This window comes from Apostichopus japonicus, chromosome 20, assembly GCF_037975245.1.
Source record: "Apostichopus japonicus isolate 1M-3 chromosome 20, ASM3797524v1, whole genome shotgun sequence".
Lineage (NCBI taxonomy): Eukaryota > Metazoa > Echinodermata > Holothuroidea > Aspidochirotida > Stichopodidae > Apostichopus > Apostichopus japonicus.
The window spans coordinates 3,637,788-3,664,622 of NC_092580.1; the positions used below are offsets into that span (position 1 = coordinate 3,637,788).

The 26,835-nt window shown below is 34.5% G+C and overlaps 1 protein-coding gene across 1 annotated transcript in view; it reads left to right on the top strand.

The window, feature by feature from the left end:
• The first annotated feature begins 1,602 nt into the window (after nucleotides 1-1,602).
• The window catches only part of LOC139961986 (uncharacterized), a 103,163-nt gene continuing 77,930 nt past the window's right edge, over nucleotides 1,603-26,835 (top strand). The window contains exon 1 of the mRNA XM_071961757.1: nucleotides 1,603-1,728. The gene's annotated coding sequence lies outside the window, so the exon portion shown is untranslated. The remainder of the gene's footprint in view (nucleotides 1,729-26,835) is intronic.

Below are 26,835 nucleotides of genomic sequence, written 5' to 3' on the forward strand. Positions count from 1 at the left end.
ATATACAAGACTGCGACACGATTTCTAAACATGATACGTCACGTGCTTGTCGGTTTGCAAATATTTCGCTCTGACACCGTCAACTGCGACATGCAAAAACGCAGAAAGACTCGTGAAGCGTCACGTTTTAAGACGCACGTTTAATTAAGACATATCTGACCTACAAGTTGACGACTAGACATAACTCCTTACGAATGAAACTAAAAGATCATTGACAAATGGGTATTTACCTTGCTACAGTTATTAAATGTGTTTATTTTACTTTTTATATCTTTCTTGTTCTTGTTATGTTTTTTTTTCTTATTTTGAAACAAAGGGATGAGGCCGCATTTAACATTACGGATCAGACTCCCTGCCCAAATTTGTGTAAATTGCTTTTTAATTAGATCCATATTAATCAGATCATATCTTAATTAACGTAAATTTCACGTTTCAGAAATGCAGAGGGAACCGGGGATATTTAGAGGGCGCCATGCTATATTAAAACAAAATTAGTTGGATTCGCTATAGACGGAGGCTCTCTACTGTCCATAAGAACATCTGATTAGGGAATTTGCAATAACAAATTAATACTTTGTGGTAGTAAATTAATAATTTGTAATAAAAAATTAGCCTTATTTATTTTAAAAAATGTGCCAAAAACTTAATTATGTGTAAAAGCAGGTGGTAAAAACAGATTAACAACTAAACAAACTGTTAATAACTGAAAGATAAATGAGTAAAGTTTATTTGCACGGCGCTAATCCGACTTTCATACAAACTCCTCAGACGCTCTTGTCAAATGGGTTACTAATAATACATAGTTTGATATAAAAGTTGACGTCAAAATAAAATAAAACTGTTAGCAAACTGCTTATCTACTAGAGAGCCTGTGTAAGAGAATGTGTAAAAGTAAGTTGGCCTGACGTTTCGATCCTAGCAGGATCTTCTTCAAAGGGTAAAAAAGTAAACACGTGACCCCAGCCTTTGAAGAAGATCCTGCTAGGATCGAAACGTCAGGTCAACTTACTTTTACACAAAAGTTGACGTGTGAATTAATTCAGTCATCTTAAACTATTGTAACTAGTAAACCCTAATTCTTTCACGTTTTGGCTTCTTTTAGGATTACATAAGGCTTTAAGCAGTTAAACTATTCTAGAAATGTTACTAATCTGTGTTCAATGAAGATTGAGATATAATCAATACTCAACAGAAAGAATGTATTGTTTTGTTTCTCCCTGTGCTCGAAGTACAAGTTAGTTGCGGTTTCTTCGGAGCCTTTGAGTATGCATTTCCATGAACAAAAAAACACACTTCCTATACGCGAATATCCTTCACCAACAACAAACATTTCCTGTGGATATTTCCTAGCTAGGTTCTGGATGTAGAGTGGAGTAAGTTGCCCATGCCTTATATTGTGTGACTTTACTTTTCACAAAATAAAAAGGAATAAAAAGTGTCTTTTCGCCGGTACATGGAGCTATTTCGGGCCAGGACTGGGGCTTAAGGTATTTACGCAGGTTCTGGGAAAATGATATTGAACTTTTCGTGCCTAAACTCTGACGTTATATGACTTTTATTCAAATTGACTGGAGGATTTGTTTATCATTTGTTTTCATGTAGATATTAACGTCTATGATAACGGTCGTATGTGATTTGTGAAAGTCGGATTACTGAAGGAAATTCCAAACGATGGTAAATCTCAGAGGAGAAGGCCGAGAGAGAGAGATGTACGTCCTTTGCAACTGGGTAAGTTTCCCTGTTCACCTTACATCTTGAATGGATAGTAAGGTATAGGATTTAAAATAAAACTACGTCAATAACAATGTATGCCCACCACAGAGCAGGTAAAACGAAACACATTGGTCCAGATCCCATCTTGATAGCTTGTTACCGTTTCTGCGATATAACAGTTTGAACACTACCCTAGCATGATCTGGAGAAAGTTCATTGCGAAATTATATTTGATGTACGGATCCACGGATAACACCTCAAACTTTTTCCTTCCTTTTTACTGATGCAACTCAGGTCCCTCTAAGAGTGACACCATTTTTTTGTTTCATTTCGATAAAGTCATTTGATCATATACCATACCAACATAAAAATATTCTTCCTTTGTACTGATGCAATGAAGGTCCCTCTACAATTGAAACCATTTTTTGTTTCATTTTGATCAAGTCATATGATCATATACCGTACCAACATCAAAAAATATTGTTCCTTTGTACTGATGCAATTAAGGTCCCTCTACAATGGAAACATTTTTTTCCATTTTGATAAAAGTCATTTGATCACATACCATACAAACATAAAAATATAATACAGTCGATCACACCAAGTGAACTATTAGCCTGAATTTTTTAGTTATAGTCATTTTGTGTGTGTGTGTATCAATTTGAAAGAAAAATAATAGATTGGTTGCAGCCCATGTATGACATCACAGATTATTGAACAATTCACTCATCCAAAACAATTGACTCAATATTAATATATTTAACAAGTTGGAAAAAAATGGCTATACCGTCATCTCACATTAGACCATCTCACATTGGGCCACATACGTCTACAGTATCGATGTAAGGGGACTGGGGGAGGGGGTTAAAAGTGAATCAACTTGTTTAGTTTTCGTGCTCAGGCTCTATCTTGAATGGGGTTTCTTTCATAGCGTCTGTTGCTCTATCAATGGTGTCAAAACACCAAACCTCCCCCAAAAAATAACTTATTCTGTTCTGCTTTATCAGGACGGAGATTTTGTTGAAATGTACAACTGTCAAGTACGCGGAGCGAAGATTCTGCTCTCCGAGAGACTGTGCTTCTCTCCTCTGTGTCATCGACCTTGAAATCTTGGAAATTTAAAGACTTCATTTCACTGCTCAATACATCTTGATACATCCTCAGCCTTGTGGGCATGTTACTATAGTCTGAGCATATTATCTTTTGCATATAATGTTGAGTGCTGGGAGCATGTATAGATACATCGTTAATATATATGTCGGTGTAAACGTAACCGGCGGAAAGTACTGGAGTTGTAATATAATTACGCAATGAAAACAGACGAAAATGGGCACAGGACAGTATGTGGGTTAAACTCGAAGGGTTGAACTCTTATTTTATTCCTCTTTCCAGTGTAAATATACATAAAATGTCATTCTCTTACCGGTACATAAAAGTTCATAACACATTGGGATGTACTCTTCCGGTTACTTTTAGATTGCGCGGAATGCATGACAGTTCATTTTCATTGTTCATTATCAAATATAGTGTAACCTTTATATATCAGTCGTTTTACTTGTTGCATATCTATATATATATGTATACCTACATGTAATCTAAGATTTAATTTTTGTAAACCGTTTCTATTGCCCTCGAATATAAGCATGTTCAATTGCTGAAGTACTTTTTATCGGTTCCCTAACTAATCTTACTTAACTTAATCTTAATCACAAGATATACTTGCCTACCGCCCTCACATTTCATTAAACAGACACATTGTCCATTTTCTGAAACCACTCCCTCTATTACGAGCTGGAAAGCAACGATATCACCGTTTGGTTGACAAATGTACTATTGTATCTGTAGTATACAAACTACGTAGTTTTGGAAAGTCTTTTCTCGGCAATTCATTCACCAAACAAAAAATCTGCGTTTCTGAAATTTTCAGTCCTAAGGTCCTAAGAAGCAAATAATTTATCTGGGTTACCACGGTGACTAGTGACGTATAGATAAATGATTTGTAGTGATTTTTTTTTTATGACGCCAAAGTTACTATAAGTACATGACTCCTATATTTCCTATACACCAACGTGACATCCGCTGTAGCCTATAGGCCTAACCTAGTGTGTTCGGCTTTAAGGTCGGCTTACGTCTCCAAAATTCTGCATCTGAAATTCTTCATGTTTATAGAGGTGGTAACATTCATACAGTAAGTATAAGCCACACCCACGTGACAATATGTCCTCTGAATACGATCTTTTGTTTTTCTAAGGCAATGTAAGTTTGATACCGGACATCTGCACCATTAATAAAAGAAGCTGTGCAGTATATAAAGTTTGCCTTATTAAAACTATAACGACGAAATGTATGAAGTATTAATGTATTTCAGCTATACTTGGAGGTATTAACCAAAATCGGTGATGAAAAATGTGGTAATCTGCACATTTTTACCGATAGTAAATGAACATAAACATGTTAGAGTTATGTTCTTATGACCACAGATCCGTATACGTTATATCCACCCCCTCCGCCCCTACACCCCACCCCCTCCTCCCCGTGGATAGCCACCATCATTTCATAACGGGCGCTATAACACGTCACTAGTTGTGTCATATACGGGGGTTTATAACTAGTAGTGATGTGTAATATACAATAGCTGTCACTGTCGATTTATTACAGTATCTCTTTTATGTTGTATGAAAAGTGTTATGTTATCTATAGAGTTGTGCTTAAGGATTGTAGAAGAAAACAATACAGTTCGTTACAAACCAGATCCCAAGGATATGTGAAACAAATAAACAGTTTCATGTTTCTGTAAGGTGTGCGTTATTTAAACATTAAGATTGGTTACAAATTCCTTAAACACCAATATCCGGTGTTTATTTGATAATGTTACGCTCTCTGTAACCATCTATTAGGTTATGATTAATAAACAAGTGTAACTCAATTGCCTTTTCTAAAAGCAACCGGTTGTAAATGAGCCCTAGCCTGAGATGTGTGGCCACTGTAACTATATAGTCTATTGATAACCAATCAACCAGTGCAACAAGTAGATGAGTGGTTATATAACCACTTATTGTGTGTTAGGAAGAATATAGTATGTGTATACTATATATGCAAGATCAGAGTTTCTGTCAATAGCCTATAGCAACAACAAAAAATGGGGAGGGGGGGGGGGCGGGGAGTTTGTACTTGTATCCAGTAGGTATATGAAAATATAACCTCTAGCTCTCTATGACTGTTGGATAAGAACCATCAAATAACAAAACTCATGATTGGTTATATAACCACTGAAGCTGTGTTACAAGGAATGATGTACCTGTATAACCAGTGGGTATATGATAAGAACGCAGTCTCTGTAACTATAACCTTCTAACAACAGAGAAACAAGTGCAGCAAACTTGGCGTATTGTACTCCGAGGAATATTGTACACAGTGGGTATATGAAAGCAAAGATGTCTTTGTAACTAGTCGGATAATAACCAAGAAACAATTATAACAAAATCGGTGTGTGGTTATATTGATAAAGTTTGTTATAACACTGAAGGTGTTTGTAACAGTATGAAGTATATGAACACATTACTGTCTTTTTAACGAGTGGGGGAAATCAGTGACTAATTGCTATCCCTTCGTGTGAATTCATCCTTAGAAATAACTCTTTCTGATTAACGCGTAGGCCTAAACAATATTGAAGAAATTGAAATTTCGATCTGATCTCAAATTTTTTATCCTAAATTTCTGCAACCGAACATGAAATATCACGACTCTGGGCCAAAACGTCTGTAACAAGATTGAAGGAAAAAATATATATAATTATATTTATTTATTATTTGATGGAAGAATATTTGCCTTTCTATAATTAAGTTTATTTTCGTCCAGTCAATAATTTTTTATTTCCTTGAGCAACTTTCAACATTATTTCATCTATTTGCGAGATTTCGAACATAGAAGTTAAGAAATCACCTAAAGATGGAAATTTCCCTCATTTCAATTTGATTAATTTCACATTTTTTACACTTCTTTTAGCCCTGCAGCATCCCAGTAGAGTAATTAATTCATCACCTTGTTTGCTACAGGCAAGCAATAATTTTTGTTTGCCACATGACAGATGCCAAAAAATAAAAAAATGAAGGTTTTTTAATTTTATATTTGTTTTAATAGCATATATATATATATATATATATATATATATATATATATATATATATATATACATATATATATATATATATATATATGTATGTATATATATATATATATATATATATATATATATATATATATATATATATATACATATATACATATATACCGTATGCAATTATACTTTTTAAGTTATATACACTTGTGTAGAAACCCTGTCCATAGCGTTTATTATTCTGTCGCTATTCGATGTCCAGATGTTTGCCGAGAAAGGGAATCATAGAACAAAATAACTATAAAAATATTTATATAGTTTAAAGAAGTGACGGTTAAGTTTGAGCTAAGAGAGACATCGTTGTTGTGACCAAGATTTAGTAAAGAATAGCACAGATTATATGCGTCGCCATTAAACCCTATAAATACAAACAAATGGCCACAAATTCATTTTGCACAAACACGTATTCCAATACGGTCAAATATACGCTGAAAAGTGTTTGGAAAATTGTGATCATTTTGAGCATACATGTACCTTGTTTTTCTGGGGGGTTTTTTGGTTGCTTTTTTTTTACATTTTTTGTTGCATTTTCTTCGTGCAGTTTCTTTTTTTGCACCTAAGCAATTTCAATTAATTTAAACCTTTAAACATATTGGCAGCCTCTTTTGTAAATAACAAACCTGTTCGCACCCACAAACGTGACTCTCAATTTTCATGTTTTTATTTTTGGTACTGGAGAGAAAAACACTAAACTTTTCTAGACCGAAAATTGCAATTTATCAGCAAACATCACGCATCGTAAAATGTTTCTAATTTGGATGAATATCACTTTATTTCTTAATAAATTTCGTATGGTACGTGATACATCTCAACAGCTGTTAATATCTCATATTTAAATATTAACTTTAAAGGAGATCCGTTTGCATCTTGGAGAGTTATCTACATATAGTTGTCGATTTACTTAGTTCAATATGTCAATATATATAAATATATACATATAAATAAATACATATAAATATATACATATTAATATATATATATATATACATATATATATAAACATAAACATATAAATATATACATATAAATATTAATAAATAAATACGTATATATATATATGTACACATATATATATATGTATTTATTTATTTATATTTATATATGTATATATATATATATATACATACACATATGTATGTATATATATATATATATATATATATATATATAAATATATATATTACACTCACAACCAGTCTTGTTGCCGTCTGAGTGTATAATAATGAAGTAAACAAACTTGATACTAGTGATCGGTGGCATGTTTTTGTAATCGCAGATTAAAACCCGATGCAGCTGTTTGAACAAACTCATTCGAGCAGAAATGAAATTACAAAGTATCAACTAAACTCGAATCTAACACTCATGTCTCTCTGGGGTGCCCATCTAAATTAGATGAAGCACCATCTCGAAGAGGCTACAACTTCTGTGCCCTGCATTCTCACAGCAAAACAACTTTGATCTAATAATTCTTGCGGTTGTTATTCCTAAGAGATATCTTAACAATTCTGCTCACAGAATGATAGGTGGATAGATATAGGCCTATACTTGTGTACTCCACGCTCCGTTTCTTTATACGTGATCGGTATTTTAATACAAAAGGAATGTGCACGCAAGAAAGGTACTATTTGAAAATGTTTAATACAACAAAGTTTGAAGAACACTTACACTAAATGAAAAATAAATAAAAAATATTCATATTAGACTGCACTTGATCAAACTAAGAAACATTTCTAACATTTCCTCGTTTTGGTTTCGTTATCGAATGACCATTAAAAAAATATAGTTTATAAATTATATGATGTATACCTTTGAAGAAAGAATAATCTTCGCCTAGACATTTATTTAAATATATATATATACAACAAGAAATAATGTTTTTTTGTATCATCGACTTATCATCCCCACAATTCTCACTAATTGGGTCGAGGCAATTGTTTTAGACCCAGATCCCTTCTATTGGCTACAACGATTAGACAGAGAGATAGAGAAAAAGAAAAAGAGAAATTGATAAAATAAATAGAAAGAAAGGAAGAAAGTTTATTTCGGAAGATTAAGGTATATTTCACTTGAATGAACTATATTGTTCATTTTATTTAGCCACCAAGCAAAGAACCATGCAACTTGGTATATTAGTATTTTCTATTCTATTTTGTTTCTGGCAATAACATATCTCTGCCCAAAAATACCACTTTTGTCTTTCAATTATACATATCGAATTAGTGATAAAAAGTGTGTTGACTTTGGAAATCGGAAATCATTATTTGAGATCTGTTTATGTTTCATGAGAATGTCACGTGGGCCAAAGAACATGTGATGGTTGAGTAATGACAACTATAACAAGATAATATATATATGTATATATATATATATATATATATATATATATATATATATATATATATATATATATATATATATATATATATATATATATATATATATGAGATAAGGATATAACAGATAGAAGTACTAAAGAGACGACAAAACAAGATCAGTGTCGAAACAGACAAATTACCAACATTGTTTGTCAATTTGATTTGAACGCATTTTGAACGCATGTATAAAAAATAAAACAAGGCTGTTAACAAACTGTTATTTCTAATAATTAACTACAAACAAATTCTTCTATCTAAATGTAAAAGTTACCGAGGGCGATGTGGTCAATACTGGTAGGATCTTCTCCAGAGGCAAGCCGGAACATTCCATGCATTTTTGAATATTGTTGTCTTATTTTTAATATTAGAAATAAACAACCTTCTCATCTGTGGCAGGGAACACACTGTAGGCTATTATCTGTATCTTGATAACCCACGAAGAGCTTTTCGACTTTAAATTTTTACCTTCACAGTCAAGAAGATTTTCTTATTTCATCAATCACCGATATAAAGATCGTCCTCAAGAACTTATCTATAAAAAAAACCTTACATATTTTTTTCCCTTTTCCTTTTTTTTGTTGGCATTTTACATCAAGCACTCCCCGGTTTTTCTGCTCTGGCAGGCAACAGAACCCCCGTAGGATACATTAAGCGATCGCTTGAGAGAAGAGCCTAATCGACCGAAACCCGATCCGATCTCAAATAAAATGAAGAAACTTTTGATGAAAGATGACTGTTTGATAATGGCGAAAAATGGTCGCCTACCATTTCACTTTCATATCCACAGGGAAATAAAAGGCTGGTATCTGACGGTGGGAGAAAAATAAAAGGAAGATAAAAAGGAAAAAGAATTATATAGTGCCGAGTGTCGGAAAGCAATTGGAAGGCGCCCATGTGCTTCATGTCGGTTAGATTGAATAATTTCAATGATTTCATCGTCTAGGGTTTTTGTTTTATATTTCGTTCTTTCGTTCCACATATGGCTTTTGCTTCTTGTGGGAGGGCTGTGGGAGGGCTGTGGGAGGGCTGTTGGAGGGGAGGGTGGGGTGGGATGCGGGTTGGAGGGTCCGCTGTGAGAATAGTCACGATGATAACTAACAAAGAAAGAACAAAATACTTCGTTTTTTATCATACTAGAACGATCGTTTCAAATTGATTAAATTATGGTATTGCAAGTCACATTTTCCCTACCATTTCATATTATATCGTATCGTAGTTTAACCTGACATAATCATATATCATACCATCATACCACGTCATGTCATATCACATCGTATCGTATTTTAACCTGACATAATCATATATCATACCGTACCACGTCATGTCATATCATATCGTATCGTATTTTAACCTGACATAATCATATATCATACCATACCAAGTCATGTCATATCATATCGTGTCGTATTTTAACCTGACATAATCATATATCATACCATACCACCTCATGTCATATCACATCGTATCGTATTTAACCTGACATAATCATATATCATACCGTACCAAGTCATGTCATATCATATCGTGTCGTATTTTAACCTGACATAATCCTTAATCATACCATACCACGTCATATCATATCACATCATATCGTATTTTAACCTGACATAATCGTATATATCATACTATACCACGTCATGTCATATCATATCGTGTCGTATTGTCTCGTATCACATCAAATGTCGTGTCGTGTCGTACTAATTGTCAACATGTCGTCCATTGTCAACATGTCGTCCATTGTCAACATGTCGTCCTTTGTCAACATGTCGTTTGAAGACATAAATTATTTGGTATTATCATTGAGTTTGTGTTTCATCTGGGGAACAGACAAGTGTTAGAGCAACAGCAAACAGCAACATTAACCATGAATATTTCTGCCATCCTTGCAATAGTCAATTTGCTAAAATACTTTAGTCCAGTCACTAACTTTGACAAGCGTTTGTTGTTTTAGGAATAACTTATCTAAACCTGTAACGTGTATAGCTAACACTCAGCCTGCACTGGATACTTTTAAGTATATACAACAAAAGGGTATTGTTGTCTTGTTGCCTAATTCATGTAGGCCTATAGGCCAATATCTGTTGCGTCTAACATTATGTTTTAAGCGTCTCTTAAAAACACATTTATTCCAAAATTTACAGTGATTTGTCTTGCATATTTGTGTACTTGTTTTAAGCGCTTTGAGGCCTTTGCATAAAGCGCTATATAAATATTTGCTTATTATTATTATGACCACTCCAAGTCACTAATTCCTAGGATTAAACTATGGTTTCCAGTCGTTTCCACTGATAAGTTAACCATATACTTATCGGTATACATGGTGATATTAGGCAGATTTTTAGTTTTACTATGTTTTAGTCCAAGATAAAAAGAAAACTTTGAGTGCTACTCATGTTTCTGAAGCTTTTCGCTTTTTCAAGATATTTGCTAAATCTCTGGAATGATCATTTAACGCTATTTTGATGATAACGAAGGCTTAATGTTAATGTTAATCCATTGTCTTATTAATTCTAGGAACTTTGACCCAAAACATATTCGTTTAACTGCATAACGAATCACCCTTCGGTAAAACACAACAGCATATATATATATATATACATATTTTATACGCAAACGACGGATTTCTTTCAAAACAAGCTGAATCCTCGTGAATCTGTGAATCCGAATGAAGACAAATAACACGGATGATATAAATCTTCAGTATACCGTTAGAAACAATTTGTGATTCATGAGAAAGGAAGAAAGAGGGGCTGAAAAACCTCAAATTACTCTTCACGGATTTAACAAGAAGGAAAAAGTGATTGATGGCAAATAAATGCATCATACTGTTTGCCAGTAAGGATTGATTCCTCTACAGAGAACATTAACAACAACAAAAACTGCACTGATTTTGCATTATAAGCTTTCGTTTTCCGTTTTGGTTCTTTAGTAAAAACTGAATCGAAATATTTGTCAGTTTTCTATTCAGACTGGTTTCCGGAGTTGTTTGGTTTTTCGTCTTTCTGCGGCAGACTGATAAATGCGAACTTCCCCTTTTTTTTTTTTTTTTTTTCTTCAAATAATGAGGTCCGGCTGTCTGCATACAGAACACATCAATATCCATGTCACTGCGTGCAGATTGAGATTACAATAAGTAGATCGAAACGTATACGTCATAACGGTTCGGAGAGATTTGTCTTGCCCAACTGACAGACAATTGTACAATAGAGCAACACCCCTCCTCAACTCCACCCCCTCAACCCCCCCTCCCCACCTTACCAATATCAATATAAAAAATACGATAAAGTACAGTCGGCAGAAAATTAAATACAAATATGATTATCTCCGGTTCTACTCTAGAAATCAAACCTAATTTCATAAGCACGATTTTGTTAATGGTTAATGGAGGAAGGAACATTAATATCTTCCAATGTTTGTTAACCCCATTCATCCTGAATAATTACACCATTTGCTCATTGTGCAATCCAATGTTTCACAAGTATCTCTGGGGCTGTTTTACTGTATTTTGTATTTTATCGTTTTTACGTATCTTGCCAGCTTTGTTTTATGTCTTATGTCTTAGTATTTGAAAGTCTGTTATATTTTGTGTGTATTTTATGTACTGTACGTATGTTTTATATTGTGAGCAATCAATTGCCCAGCTTGGGATGCAATAAAGAGAATCTGAATCTGAATCTGAATCTGAACCATATAATGTTTTTGAAGATAGCACAATGCCCAGCTGGTACCCAAACAAACCTGAACCTGGCCGAGTTGTCTTAAGCTAGACCTGCATACAATCGAGACGCATTGAGCTTCTTTAAACCTGAAGTCAAAAATAAACGATGAAATCTTCAATCGTGTAAAAAGATACAGACTTAAACATTTATGGGCTGTAAAACCGAACAGACTGCTTTACCAGATTAGTTGAACAACCTACCCCATGCAACGCTTAGTCCTATATTATTTAAGTTAAATATAGGATGAAATTAGGACGAAAATCATGCGACTCCGTCTTAGAAAAAACCTGTGTCTCTTTCCAAAGTAATCTCACCTATCAGCAATTTTTCGTCAAATTGACAAATATTGACAGAAAGTTATACACATCCTTCCGACTACCTTGTTACAGACTTCAAAGAGAGTTTTCACTTTGTATGTGCAATATTATCAACAAGACGTCTGAAAATGAAGATTTTATCGCTTCTAGTAAAATTGAGAATTTCTCGTCTGGTTTACCTCTTTTTGAAAACAAGAAGAAGAAGATGAAGAAGAAAAAAAACAGTGGCAGTCTTTTTTTCCTTCTTGAAGATGTCATTACCTTTCATTTTCGGAGCCTATACTTTCCCTTATATTTTGTTTAATGCAGTTTGCTTTTATCCTTGCCGCCACTTAAAAGGAAGACTTAATTTACCTATAGCTTCCTGCTGGCAGCCATAGCTATCGAGTTACGATCTTCAAAAAGTCACGCATTCCTTCGATTTCATGTGATATATAGCAACAAAAAAAAGGCAAAACATTACACATTCCTATACGAAACACTAGCATGTTTAAACAGACTAAAATATTTGTTTGTCGAACTAGAAAAAAACAGGAGGGAGAAGAATATAAGCTTCACAGTTTTGTTATATCCTCAACGAAATGATGCTTAAGATGTATTCCCGTTTGGGTTTAGACGTGCCGATGAATTACGAGAAAGCTTATCGATTTTCAAACATCTTTGCCGTGAGTAGATTATTTTTACTCCGGGGGATTAAAGTAACATGAGATGAATTGCAACAATCATGTAGTTTGATGTTTTTGAGGGTTTTCTGTCCGTATCTGTATATTTTGTATAAAATGTTTTTTTTTTCTCTCTTCTGTGGTGAAGGCACAAAACATGTATTCATAGACAATGAATTGTCATTTGAGCCTCTGCCTGAAAGATGGGAAATGCTTTTAGAGTTATCCAATGGGATCTTTTCATAGCTGTCATTAAATGTTCATATATATATATATATATATATATATATATATATATATATATATATATACATATATATATTATGTATGTGTAGCCAGTGGTACTCGGTATGCGATTGGTAAAGATGTTTGAGCGGCTAAGTAAACTATAACGTAGGTCGTTCTTTTCTTAATGTCGTCGGGACGGAAATCCTTGTCATTAAGTGAGTGATACTATTAAGAAAATGCTTCTCAGCTGCAATTGTTTTGACGAGATAAAACATTTCCAAGACTCCTCAATAGCTTCTGCAATCTCCATTTTGTGTATCATTTCAGCTGCTTGGCATTACCGTTAAATTGTAATCTGACGCCTAATAGACGGATAAACTTCACACAGAGTAATCCCTCTGATTTTCAAGGATGTTTTACCTTTTGAAGGACAGATTTCTGAATTTTAGAGATCTCGTAATCACATTTATGAAATGATGTGACATTTACGCCACATTTGCTCGACTATCCGTTGGCGCATAAACCGTCAATCATGCTACATAGGCCTTTACCGTATACGTGTTATATATGATCATCCATGCGTTTCTCACCCAGCCTGAGTAAAGCGCCACCATAAACATAAAGATTCATTTTGTTGTTGGTTTCATGACGTCATTTCCTGGTGGTAGTTTTCTAACTGGTAACAATTGTGGTTGTGAAAGGACCTTGATTTATTGCTGGGGACTTCTGAAGTGGATGGAAACTCCTTTACTCCTCAGAACCCATCCCTTTATAATTTTCACTATTGTTTCCATTTGTAGAATTGCCACTCAATATCATCTCATCAATATATGGTTATTTTAGTATGTCTTATCGTGCTATATATACTGCCTGATATAGGTGCAGGGGAATAGAGGTTTTCTTGCTGGCGTCCCTTAGTTTCTGAGGAAAATATTTGTTTTGTTTTTTGTTCACATAGCAAGTCGATTAATCGAAACAGATCACATTTTTTCACTCACAGTTGCTTCTAAAAGCGACCTGTTAAGAGCTAATACACTTTAAGGAACCCCACAAAGGTCTCCATATCTTATTTGCTCTTTCACAACAATGGGAATAGTCCCTCATCCTCCCCCCCCCCCCCACCCTCTTCGTACAGCATAGGTCACTTCAAATGTCTACCTTATACCTTTCTTATCAGATATAATATAAATAAATCCTAATAAATCATAATAAAAATATAAATAATCATATTTTACGTGACACGTATAGGAGAAGTCACCGGGGGCGCAGTGCAAAAAAGATACCAGTGGCGTTATGGTAGACTAGGAAAGGTGCGTTAGTGTAGTTTCGCGACAAGTAAGTATCGTCGTTCGTAAATAACCCAAACCAGTGAGGTTTTGGGGGTATTAAAGGACTTTGTGGTGGCTCGAGTTGATTTCTGAGCAACTTCTGAATCTTTAAAGGAGAACCACACCCTCATGGATGGATAAATCATTCAAGAAGATTAAAAACCTAAGTCAAGTATTGTAGAGCAGTTGCCCAGATGACTTCACAGCCCCCCCCCCCCCTTCCCACCCCTATTGTGATCCAACTTTCTGGAGTAGTTGAAGGTTTTAGCCTGTGAAATAGACTTATATTTAATCAACAATATATAAACATATTTCGTGTTAAGGGAAATATTGAGATGGATGGGGTTTCAACTAGCAGTGTGGAATACTTCTCTCTTCAATATAAGTTTCACATTGTTTTTCACCATAAAATGCTTTCTTAAATAGTGCCACATCGATTACTACTGGAAATTAGCTTTAAGTATTACATTGTCTACCATTCACAGACGTATATCCTTCAAAATCAGTTCGCCATATACCTTCATAACACTATTGTTTATCATATCAATATCCCTTTAAATATTAAAATGTCAACCGTTATTATGCATATCCCTTTTAAGTGCAACATTGCCAAAATAAAAAGATCCCTATAATTGTCACCAAAATAGCTAAGTACCATTCATATTGTCTAAAGACTACTGGAAATTACCTTTAAGAAATTAACTGTCTGTATACCGACATATCCACGCAGAACCAGTTCGTTATAAACCTTTATCATGCTATTGCTTATCATTATGACTATCCCTTTAACTGTTACATTTTCCACTATACTATGTTGCATACCCCTGTGAATTGCCACATTTTCTGAAATAAAAATATCCCTTTAATTGCCACCGAAATAGCTATTAAATTATACCATGTCGTTTACTAATGAACAATAACTTATTACGTTGTCTTTCACCTATCCCTTTTGCGTTGAATATTGTTATTGAAACATAAGAGAAACATTACCAACTGGCTATCCCTTTAAGTGACACATTTTCTGCATTATACAAATATCCTGTTCATTGTCACCGAAATAAAGGTTTAATTTCCCACTACAGCAGCTTTGGGGCAATTTCTTTCTAAATAATAAAAATATCAATTTAATTTTCACCGAAGATTAAATATCACATCGTAACTATACTGCCATATATTCTTACAGTCTTACATTGTCTACTATCGGCATATCCCATCCAGTACCTCTTTAACTTAATCTTTCGTTATGGCTATATTATATTCTACGGTGAGACTAACCCGTCTATTGCCACAGTCTGACACCCAAATAACCATTTAAGCATTACATTTCTCTGCGATTGCAAATATCATTTCATGTGAGCGTTTTTCCCTAGAGATTTTAACTCATGGTAAAGTAGTTCCGCGCATAATTGAAAGTAAATACATAGCTTTTAAGAATCTTGGATATTTTAATAATTATATCATGTCTCGTATCATCACGTTCATTAAGTGTTAATAACGGCTTTATATATATATATGTATGTATATATATATATATATATATATATATATATATATATATATATGTATATATATGTATATATATATATATATATACATACATACACACACACATATATACACACATATATATATATATATATATATATATATATATAATTATATATCAAATCTTCTGCATCATTATCCGTTTATCAACAATTTTTTGCTATTGGAGAGTCTCTTCAAATGTGAAGATTACATTGCATAAGTGCGAACGCCTTCTACATCCACACGGTCGTAGTATTGGTTATACACAACTGTTGTTTGCAGGACATTGACACAATATGGAAAACAGTATATAGAACATTATTGTTGAATCTAAAGCTCGACTCAGAAGTGGTGCAGAAAATTCATGTCTGTTCATATGACAGACAAAATGCATCACAGTTCGAATACAAAAGATCAATGATTGCTGTAACTAGGTACGCCGAGAGCCAGGGGTCGGGTCCAGGGACAATTTACATCACCGTACTTTTTTTTTTAAATCTTTATTGTACATTCACGAAATGAGAATAAGTCATTCTTTATCCCATATAATCTCCGGCCACCTCATTGACCTCGTGCTCCGGGGCTGTTATCCCATAATCCCTCCCTCTCAGACGTAGTCAGGCACCTACCGCGCATGCTCGACTCGTATATCCGGGTCAGGTCACGTGATACAAACACAATGACGTCATCCACTTGTACATTGGCTACATATATAACCCCCACCCCCTCAGGCAATCACTCTTTACTGCAATTGTCTGTATATGCTCACAACGTCTGTGCTGCCTTTCATATGTATATCCCCCTAACCATATCCACACAGCCCCTCGACTGTGTATATAACCAGTGCGCACCGCCTACGTCTATGTATATAACTTGCGCGCCGCCTTTCGTCTATGTTACTTCCTCATCTGTCTATCCAACATTACCATTACAGCTACTCCTCTGCTTATCACCACAAACGTCCAGAATAGACCGTCCTCCCCATATCCACTTCTCCCCCATCAAACCACCTACCTTACTAACACTCACTGACGTAAATCTCTGATCAATCCGCGGGAGGATAACCCTTCAAAAGCTTGAAGACTTTGTACACTCATTAAGGAAACGCTTTTAGCTTTTAACTCATAAGTCAGAGTAAGTAAGGGTAAGCGTTGCATTTCGACTTTGCTTTAGATCAGAAAAAGTAATCTGCGGAAAATCTTTCCCCGTCCAGAAAATAAATTAAGAGCACTAAAATGAGATACAATTGCTTATGCTACTACACAGGCTGCCTCGAGTATAGTTAAGGAAACGAGTCAATTATGCATACAATGATATTTCGAACGGAGAGACGAGAGTTCAAAGTAGAATTTCTACAAATAATTTAAAAAAATTAATCTAATCATTTGGAGGGGAAGCAAACCAAAACCATCTTCATTTATTCAAGTGTTAGAGATAATATAATGTACCACTCCCCATTCTCTCCAACCTCATCTCACAAGCAAAATAGCCAACTCAACCGTTACGATGTGTCTAAGTGTTAGAGATGATACGATTAATCCAGGCTAGCGATACACACCCCGCCCCTAGTTAAATCTAGGTAAATTGCCAATTTCATCTATGAGAAATTATTGATCTTTTAAAATGAACTAACTTGTGTTTAGTATTTTCCTAGTAACTTTAGCAACATTTTTTACCAACGACTGATTTTTTGCAGCCGACTACAATCATTACGATATCACCATTGACCAGATTTCATCCACTGCTTAAAATGAAACCGCAAAACTAACAGAAATATAATCCAACACATTTTTTTTATAATCTGAATGTGATATTTCATATTAAATATAGCAGTAATTGTTATAAGGTCGTTCGGAACCCAGTAATTTCAAAGTGTCACGATTGAAGAAGGTTAACGTGTCCATCGGTTTGCTGATCCGACATAATTTTTGTTCATGTCATTTTAACATGCTTGGTGGTTCACATCATTCTTTGAAAATGAGTGATTTTGTCTGAATCTTGTAAGATATAAAAATGAAATATATTTTCATAGAATCCAGCAACCTTGAAGGAGTAACCTGGAGAGGGTAAGAAACCGCCAATTAACCGCAATACACATACATTAATCAATGAAGATTTGATAGTGTTACACTTCATAATATACTGAATAAGAGCTAATATCGGTCGAAAGATATGCAAAATCAAATTTATTGGCTTTTTAATTTCCATTTCTCAAACCAAATTTCGTATCATTACCTATTCCTAAATGTAGCATCTTTGTTTATACATAACTTAAATGTATTGTAGGTAGTTTTAAAAACAAGAAAATACGGTAGTAATGTGTGTGTGTTTGTTTGTTTTAAAATTTATTTAGTGTCACAGTCACAGTCAAATATCACTCCCTCTTTTACAAAAGTTATATGTACATATATGCTATACGTGTATATGTTTATCCATGTACCCGATTGGCTTTACTGCGCTATAAGCACAATATACTGCAGTAGCATCCATACATTTTGATCCAATGTTCCGCCTTCTAACAATATTTATACTTAGGTCAACGTTTACCGTTGAAAGAATCTGAATTTTCCACTGGGATCATGAAAAGCATTTACTTTAAAATCGTTTTCCTGCAAATGCCCTGGAGTCTCTTGAGATGTGTTTTTCTTCTTTCCTCACTTTTCGAGTGAGAACGTTTGGTGTCGAAGATTTATCGTCTCAAAACAAACTGTGTAATGAACTATTGATTAAATGTCGTCTTCCTTTACTCACCTTACTAAATCAAATTGCGGGGGTAATGTAGCCTCACTTACCCAGACTAGATAGAGCCGTTCAAAATGATAAGTATATAGAAGTTCACTTTAGTTGACTATATATATATATATATATATATATATACATATATATATATATATATATACATATATATATATATATATATATATATATATATATATATATATATATATATATATATATATATATATATATATATATATATATATATATATATATATATATATATATATATATATATATATATATATATATATATATAGTTGAGGTGATCATTGCTGCAGCAAGACTGAATCAATTATTTATTTCCATTTCGAAGGAACTGTCTAGCCGTGGAACGAATTAAGTACCGAAACTGCGCAAAAGCCATCGATTTCGTGACTATGAATATCTTTCTCCTATTATCCTTGCTATACTAGCTGGTAAAAATATTCAGTCTTTTAGGTGGAGAGAAAAGTTAAGAAAGAAATCTTTCTCTATATTTATCAAACAAAACTCAATAGACAGCTAGCAGATATTCATATAATTATGCAAAATGTTTGTCATTTTGAGATTGAAAAAAATGATTTTGTTAGATACTTTCATCCTCCTTTAGGCCTCCTAGAAGATTCTTGCAGTGGTGACAGAAGATGGTTCAATCTGAAGTGTTGGGTGGGTTGATGGGTGGGTGGGGGGGTGGGTTGGTGGGTGGGTGGACAACATTCGGAGAACGGTGGGAGTATGATTTGAGGGGGCAATTAAAAACTTACCACAAGCTTTCCGACACAAGGGATCCTCTTTGCATTTAGTGTACCACAAATTCCAGTTTTTTTTTTATTTCAGCAAAAGGGCACTTTCAATTATATGTTTCGTCAACATGGTATTTGTAATAACATATTCAGTACCTTTTTTTCTTGGGAATAACACAAGGGCAACTTAAATTTTATTACCAAATATGGATACTTTAATTTATGACAGAGGCAGTTATGCACAATACTGGGGAGGGGGACATGCAGTGCCTCTGTGCGCCCTGTCTCCAACGACCTTGTCTATCAATGCTGAAGGCGAGATGCGATATTAACAGTTTAAGAATCTCTATAGAATCGGCAGTCTTATGAGCGGTGTCGTTACACAAATTCGTAAGCGTATATAGGTAAGGCTCGCTCGTATATACAACCACTTGCTTATACGTGCTTTGCATTACAAAAAAAGACAAAAATTTCGGTAAAATCCCTTTTTAATGTTTATTACAACATTGCTGTTATAGATAAGTTCTTTCTCTTGGTTATTAGTAGTGCTTGAAGTGAGCTGAGCTTGAAATGACGTAGGCCTATTCGATACTGCAGACATTGTTATCAGTTTATTGATCATATATAGATATACTGACAAAATGAGACTACTGTCTAAGTATACTAATTTTCATTACAAGTATCACATTAAGAGATTGAAGATTTATACAATTTTTTTTCAGTAATTCCGTCATTTGGTATACTTTCTGAGAGTAGTGATGACAAAGTCCAAGTCGCTTCAATACTGCTTTCAATACCGGATACTCTTAAATCTGCACATCGCGTGGTGTTGTGTAGCTGTGTGTCATTTTCTGACCAGTTCATGAATATGCACAGCAGACGTTGATTGTGAGTACAATGTCCCAAGCACGAGTACAAGGTCCTTAATTTGAGTACGATTTAGAAGCTATGAATACGAGTAGAGGGTAATGTACTCGGGTACCAGAACGGACTGGAGTATACTACAAGTCTGATTCACACATAGTTCTATACTCCTCTTTCTATACCTAAATGATCTATATATGTGCTTACCATCATCTCGCTTCTCTGAGTTTGCCAGTTATTAACTGTATATAAGTAATATATGTGTCTCACAAATGCAATATATATTGTTTTGTACCACTGCAATATTTTTGGGTTATTTATCATTCCTTTATACTTGATGCGATTTAGGGTGGAATCAAATCGCGAAATGTCTTTCCAGTCTGGTCGTGGTCTTTACTAAAATTTTACGGTTGTGAAAATTTCAATACAAAATGTACATTTCAAAGAACAGGAGGAGCTATTTGTTCTGCATTCGGGACATATACCTGTCTTCACACAACTGCTGCACTTTTACTTGTACAACCAGATGACGTCATATTTCTTATTCGAAGATAACACTATTTATTTGAATGCAGTGTTGATAGAACTATGGAGTTGTGAATGGAGTTATGGATGGAGTTATGGAGTTAATCACATACAGAAATTCAAGAGTCTCAAAGTGGAATCAAATGTATCACAAAATATAACACATGACTGGGCAGCTTGTACTTTCAAGTAACCTCCGTTCTTTTTTCCATATATTTCTTCTTAAATTGAAATCAAATTTGATCTGACAATCTATGGAACTAGATTTTAGTGTATGCAATATCTTTGCAAGGAATGTATACAGAGTCAATGTGTTGTTATGTGTTCTTATAACTTGTGCCTGCGTAATGTTGTGCTGTGTTGTGTTGTTGAGTTGTGTTATGTTTTGTGTCGTGTTGTTGAGTTGTGTTATGTTTTGTGTCGTGTTGTTGAGTTGTGTTATGTTTTGTGTCGTGTTGTTGTTTAGTTCTGCTGTTACCTTTCATGTTGTGTTGTCTGATGTTGTATCGTTGGTGTTTACTTTATGCTGTGTTGTGCTATGCTGTTGAGTTCGGTTGCGTTGTCCTGAAAATGTCGTAACCTCGTCCTCCTGAATTTCGTTTGTTAAGCTGCTTTGTCTTGTTTTCGTTCCATACCGCGTTCCATGTATTGTCATATTTCTTCTTCTATTTTATAACCACCCATTCCTCATTCACTGACGGATAAATTACTAGCGATTCAAGCAAAATGATACCATTTCTTACCTTCCTTTTTTTTTTACTTCAAAGCTCATGATGGCACTAATTGAGTCGGTTATTCTGTCATCGTAAACTTAAGAAGCTCTTCACATAACCAAAGGCACACGTATAATCAATTACTTTGTATGGAAAATGTGCAGTTTGTCCAAAACGAGTTTGAACTGTTATAGATGTAAAAGAGTCGTTATAAGACGGTACATTTTGCAATTTAACATACGAGTATATAACGATCACTCGAGCTTATTGTTGCTCGTTAAAATTGCTAATCGTGTGGAGCACTGAGTCATAACATAAGCAGTCAATTTCACGCGGAACTGTATTAATTTACAACATTTATTGTTGTTAATGTCGTATACGAGAGAAGGAAGATTTATGAAGGAAGCATTTTTTCCCTTTTCCTTTCGTTTAAAACGATAATTTGTAGCAATTTGTAACATCGTCAAGTATAACACAAGTGAAATGAATTGTTTTGTTATTTTCTTCAGTAAAGTCTTGGAAGAGTTTTGCATTAACCACAAGATTACGTTCACGAACCAAATGAGAGATGATTTTACTGGAAGCTGTTTAGTTGCTATTAAGCAGGCACAATTAAGTAGCTCATAAACTTTTTTTTTTTTTGCTTTGTTGCCGATCTCAGAATGTATGGATACATGCATGTGTCAGCATGTTTTCTCGGAATGTTTTTCGGAATGAATATATATATATATATATATATATATATATATATATATATATATATATATATATATATATGTATATATATATATATATATATATATATATATATATATATATATATATATATATATATATGTATATATATATATATATATATATATATATATATAATATTTGTAGCAAGTGATATGCTATTTCAATTGCATCAGTTTCAAGTCAATCTATTCCAGCTCGACATAACAGAAAGATGTCTCTGTAAAAGTATATTTGGATCGATTCTTCAGTTTTGCTCAGTTTTGGCCTCCTATTAGATATTAATAGATACGAACGCCAAGGCTTATAGCGCGAGGCTTGTAGAAAGAAGCAAGGACGAAGAGATATAAATAGTTGAAACTATACTAAAAAGCTAACATGGAGTAATAAAAACCCATCACTCTTTCACTACTGCCTCTATTCGCGATATACAGTTTTAATCCCATTATATGGTATAAGTTGGTTTATCGTGTTATAGATTCCGGTAAATGTCCAAGTTAGAGAGGTATACGATGTTATGTATATTCTCGGAATGTTTCACAAACAAGAGCGTCTTTGAAACATGACTTGCTACTCTATGACCAGGATTCATAGTTTGAAAGATAATCGCCAACGCTACTGTAGCCCACTTAAAAATCTCTTTGGAGGTACAAATGGAAGTGCTTGCTGTATTTATCAGCCGATACGCATAGCTGGTACATCAACTACTTTTATGTCACACAACCGTGCATCAGTAAGTATTACTTTGTGTTCGTAACACGGTAACAAGCGTTACAGGTGGCACTGTAACAACTGCAAAGCTGTTAACTTGTTCCCATGCATGTAAGACAAAGAACTGCGCGACTGGACAAGGAGTCTATGAAGATGAGAATGGCTACGAGATGAAGTAAAGGAGGTACGGTACCGCTTGAGTCCAGTTCACACCTCTCTTTAAATCACGCCAATTCGTCATTCCGAGAACGAAAGCAGACCATGTTCGGGTATATCCATAGGCCTATACTAGCATAAAACGACCAGATAAGACTTCAATTTAGAATCGCGTATTAATGAACTCGCACTAAAGTGGTTGATACAGCAACTACTGTTCATATCACACAACCGTGTGCATCAGTAATTACTACTTTGTGTTCGTAACACGGTAACAGGTGTTACAGGACATGAAACAGTAGTTACTGTACGAGCCATGAGTAACGGGTGCATTTATCTTTCTACATTTCCCAAGCACTACAAACGGGAATGCAAATTCCTGTAAGTACAAACCTTGACAATTACATATAAACCGTATACATTTATGCAAAACGCATACATACATTATGTACCTTTAACATGACAATGCATACATGAAAAGCTACCTGTATGTATCTGTACACGTATCGTGCGGTTCATCTTCTGAAGATCAAATCTGTCGTGACCACTTAAATTTATAGAGGGAATTCCCCCTTGGGCTTCATTCCTGAGAACTCGGAACAGAAGATGATTAAAATCCAAAAGGTCAAGACGAACTTGGGACACACAAAAAGGAATTAAAATTCGTCTATACATCTGATACTTGCCTCTGTCAATATATATATATGTCTTGCTCGTATCACCAAAACAGCTTGTACGTAATTTGTACTGCGCCGTCCATATATCGTAAAAAACTGTTAACAGCTTCGCGACCATAATGACAAAGTACCACGCAGAGAGTTCAAGTAACATATGGCCAAGTTGGAGCGACAGAGGGTCAACCCCCCCCCCCCTTGTATGGGGCACCAGTCTGCATGTATACGCTTATAAACCCCTTCTCGGTATATCGCCATTTACGGTCCCCTGTATGTGCCAGTTAAGTGATGTCGTCGCCCATGGTTGAATCCATAATAGTTTAAATATAGGAAACATCTGTTTCACGTTCGAGCTTATTACGAAAGATATTTTCAAACTATTGGTAGATTATTACGAGGATTTTCAAGTTTCATTCGTGACATTTTACAAGCAAAAAAGTATTATTTTTGGACGAACGTTGTTTTAGTGATGTTGTCGATATTGTATACCAATGCGGAAGAGAGGTCATATTGTTTGAAAGAACATTTAAACCAGGGTTGTCCAACCTTTTGCAGAGGAGGGCCACATGGAATGATTACGATGAAGGAGGGGGCCGCATGAACCCTACGCTCGATTTTTCGATTTTTTGCCCGAAGCCCAAGGCAACAAAATGTGAGCACTGCGCGCGGAGCGCACTGATTTGTTTTCCTTCCTGATAAAACAGATGAATAAAGTCAAGCCGCCCCCCCCCCCCTCCGAGAGTATCACACTAACTGACTTGTATGCATTTTTTTTGGACCCAGAAGGTTCGAAATATTGATTATATAGCTTCAAATTGTTATCAATAAATCTGCTCACTAAAATTTCGCACCGTAGAGCATCTCTGGCGGGCCGGACGCAAACCTGCGGCGGGCCGGACTGTGGCAAGCGGGCCGTAGGTTGGACAACCCTGATTTAAACCATTGCTGTCGTAGTCTGATTGGGTAGAACGCTGATCTGGATAACATTTCTTCAATTGGCACCCAGTATGTCCTCATTCAGTTAAGATAATTATTCATTAAAAACAATACAAAGTACATATTCCCTTATACCGCAATAAAATAGGTGAATATTTTACATTCGAACGCGTCTTTACTGTAAGTGCCTGATTATCTCAAAGGATTTACCAAACAAAAGCTTCCATTACCCTCCTTGACTAAATGAATAAAATGCCTTCGATTTGATGGTCAAATAAATACACTTGTCAAATATCAAGTTGCATGAAAAACGTTAACTATAGACGCTAGTTGGTAGCTTTCTTTTTAGATCTTCTTAAATACGTGTTTGGTCAAATAATCACCGAGAAGTTCAACCTGGGGATTGCAAGCATAATATTATAAGAGGACTTTACTGTCCTATTCAGAGGGTCACTTTCAGATTAACATAATGGAACTAATAGTACCACGATATATATATATATATATATATATATATATATATATATATATAGGCCTATATATATAGGCCTATATATATAGGCCTATATATATAGGCCTATATATATATATATATATATATATATATATAGTCTGTTAGCCTGTCTTCGAATAATTTAAGCTAATTTTACCGGACCTGTAAGAGGCCGCCGTTTGTCTGGAACGTGACTTGGTATAAATTCGTATCTTCGCTTTAATTGAAGGCAGAGCACGTTCAATTGCGTAAAAAATCGATAATCCTGGTCTCTTTGTTATTGTTTACGTATTGGTTTTAACTGTTTATGTTGTTTAATTTCATCAAAAGGCAAATTATATAAAATCTCTATATAAACCTACATTTTGGAGAAGAGAAATAGCTGTCAGTTGAGGATTGTGAATTTCATGTTGATTCATGTTTACGAATTAAATGTCACCCAATAATATAGAGTTATGAAATGAAATACTTTGCGACAACATCGTATTTGTTATATCTGTCGTGGATTGATGAATCATATGTTGATAATAACACGACATGATTGGTCATTTCATTGTCAGATAAATGAATTAGATTGATATATAATATTCCTATACTAATAATAATAATAATAAAGATTTAAAAATATTCTTTTAAAAATAAGTCTCCGAATTTTGAATGTCTTGCAACTCACACAGAAAGACGTCCCTGGTTAAGGAGATAAGATTTCTCAATTTCCTGTCGTATGTAGAAAATGATGACAAAGGCGATCTGGTGTTCAATTGCAGGCAATATTTAGTATGAGGATGTGAGGAAATTGCACGTTAACCTGTATTTCACTGACAGAAAAGAAGGCAATAACATTTGAATGTTAGAAAAAAAGGTAAAAGATTGCAATGAGAAACTTGATGTGAAAATTGAGATTCAACAAGCCTTTATATAGTAGAGGCGACATTTTTCTTCGCGAGTGTATGTACATAACCAAACTTGCATTGAGTCCGTATACTCGTATATACTGCGAGTATTCATACCCATATATTATCATATATCATCATATAGCAACATATAGCATCATATAGCATTATATAGCAACATATAGCATCATATAGCAACTTATAGCATCATATAGCAACATATAGCATCATATAGCATCGTATAGCATCATATAGCATCATATAGCTTTGTTATACTTGTATTCGTACTCGATCATCTTGATTTGTACTCGCACAAGGTACTCGGGCCATTCTGGAAATATAATATATATATACTAGTGAAGCGTGTAAGATTACGTATACACTCGCTCTTAGTGCCTTTTTTTCTCCTCGAATCCAAACTCGTACAAACCGGCAATCTACTTTATTTGTACTCAGTGTATAGTAATAGTCGACATTAACCGACATTTCCGACATTATCCAAGCCAAATGGAGACAAAAAGTCCAACATTACTGATCAATTTCAGTAGCAAGGCCTCCTACTGTATAAACAGAATCCCGGCATCTA